The sequence below is a fragment of the Myotis davidii genome, unplaced genomic scaffold (genome assembly GCF_000327345.1).
Source record: "Myotis davidii unplaced genomic scaffold, ASM32734v1 scaffold163, whole genome shotgun sequence".
NCBI lineage: Eukaryota > Metazoa > Chordata > Mammalia > Chiroptera > Vespertilionidae > Myotis > Myotis davidii.
Window position 1 is genome coordinate 1,201,478 of NW_006295056.1, and position 2,755 is coordinate 1,204,232.

The following is a 2,755-nucleotide window of genomic DNA, read 5'->3' on the forward strand; positions in this document are numbered from 1 at the left end:
TTGTCTTTTCCTGGCAAACAGATTGGAGAAACAAACTCTCCTAATCAAAATATGAGAAAGAGCAAATATCATTTACCAGGGGTCCTCAAACTTTTAAACAGGGGGCCAGTTCACTGTCCCTCAGACCGCTGGAGGGCCGGACTATAGTTTAAAAAAAAAAAACTATAAACAAATTCCTATGCACACTGCACATATCTTATTTTGAAGTAAAAAAACAAAACGGGAACAAATACAATATTTGTATTTGCATGTGGCCCACGGGCCATAGTTTGAGGACCCCTGATTTAGTCCATAGGATTAATGTTAACATTGTTTGCTTTTCAGTGATGATTCTAGAAATATCTACTCTGACCTACAGTACCCTTTTTAACTCTGTAATTTAATAAGTCTCCCAGAAGATATCTATTAATTACCTAGAAGACATCATCCCAGTTGACATGTTACTACTTTGCTCCAGGTAGTTCCACATTCTCCCAGGACACTAGAAACACATGCCCCACACTGGAATTTGGGGCTCCTGGTTTCTCATCGACAACAGTTTTTAAAAATCTGTCTGCCTTTTTGTCCACGTACTTCCAGGACATCACCTTATTGAATTTGAGATGATAGTGGAGGAGAATATAATTATCTTCTTTTTTCAACTATATAACAGGAGTTGGGGAAACCACATTTGTAGCAATTTAAACCTTTTATGCATTTTATAGCTAACTAAAGTCCTGGAGCATGGATTAGTGCACCGGTGGGGTCCCTCAGCCTGGCCTGTGGGGATCGGGCCGAAACCAGCTCTCCCATATTCCTCGATGGGTCCCAGATTATGAGTGGGTGGTTCTCCAGTGATGCACCCTAAAATCGGGCTTGTCACCCAAGAACCACAGCTACCAAGTCACCGCAGCTCAGCAGTTCCTGCGTTGAGCATCTGCCCCCTGTTGGTCAGTGCACGTCATAGCTACCGGTCAGACAGTTGAAGGGTCGGCCAGTCAGCTGGTCACTTAGGCTTTTATATATATAGATAAGTAGTTATATTTAATTTTATATTTAATAAAAGCATGCTACAAACTATATTTATACATTATACGTTTAAACATTCCCTTTTTTTCTTACAAAATTTGGGTACACATAAATATTGTGCATTTATATGTGTGCCTCTGTGTGTATAAACTACATACACAGAACACCAAATGCAGTGCTCCTGGTTTGTTGCCCATGTTGTGGTTTACTGTTGTTCCCTTTCTATGAATGATAAAGCCATGGTTCAGAACAATTACATCACCTGCCCAAGGCTGCCTGACGACTAGGTCATAGGGCCAGGTTAACACTTTTATGGTAGCTTTGGTTTAACTAAACATTTTAAAAGGACAAAATGTTAGTAAGTCATGAAGGGACAGAAAATTGAACATCTAATGGTTCAAATTCCTATTCGAAGTTTTTGGGTTAACCTCATAGTATACAACAGTCTCAGAAGAATAAATAGAATAAAGTAAAAATGTATAGCTTTGACATCTTCTTTAGACTTCCATTAATTAAAAATGCATAAAAGAAAAAGTTTTAGGTAGGCATGTCAGCTTTTACAGAAAAATATATTTGAATATAAAAAAGTTCTGAAATTATTTAACTTCAAAAGTACATACAGAACTTTTAAACAAGATGAAGGACATAAACTATATAGCAAACTTTAAAATATGGAAAAGAATTAATCATACTGACCTAGTTCAAGAGGCTTTTCCAGATGCAACAAGGATAGGTCATCATTAGGAGGAAATTGTGAGAAGCCAGAGTGAGTGTATACAGCTTTCACTGGCACCAAATCACTATTTCCTACGTTTGAGAGGTAACTTCTTCCTATTACTAGGCTGTCCATGACAGTGCTTGTCATAAGAAAAGGAGTGGGAGAATAGATACCACTTTTAATGATGCCATAATTTTTCAAAATTGCTAAAAATAAATTCTTTAACATTTCTCTTTTTTTCCTTTTTCATGAATTTATTGGGGTGACACTGGTTAACAAAAGTATACCGGTTTCAGGTGCACAGCTGTACAAGACATCATCTGTACACTCTATTGTGTGTTCACCACCACAATTCAAGTCACTGTCCATCACCATTTATCCCTCCACACCCTCCTCCACCTGCACTCTCCCCCAGGCAATTTCCAATTACATTAAAATCTTTATTATCTTGAATTCTTAGAAAGTAGGGATTTCTCATTAAAACCTTGAGAGAAAAATTTAAGTATCTACTTTCTTGCCTTTATAACATTAAATGAAATGATGTAGTATTTCTTTGCAATCAAGCTTTATGATGCCTTAAGGTAATAATTCTACATGTTATTATAATCATAATATTATACATTATATTATATGTCTATGTAATGGTCACAGAAAGCTATTCTGAAAGCTATAATTACTCTACTCCCTAGTACAATGTTTCTTAAAGAAATATCTGAGGACTACATGTATTCAATCTGGCATGTACATTTATTTATTTATTCATTATTTTTCTCTTTATTAGGCAAATAATTTATTAAGTTCACAGTAAGTACACAAAAATGATCTCTGGTAATGTATGCCAACACAAAATAAACAATCTACACTAATAAAAGAGAAACATGGTATTTGGCGTACAACCGCTACCCTTTTCATTGGCTAATCAGCGAGATATGCAAATTAACTGTCAGCCAAGATGGCAGCCAGCAGCCAGGCAGCTTGAAATTAACATGAGGCTTACTTGCTTCAGTGACGGAGGAAACCAACGTTCCC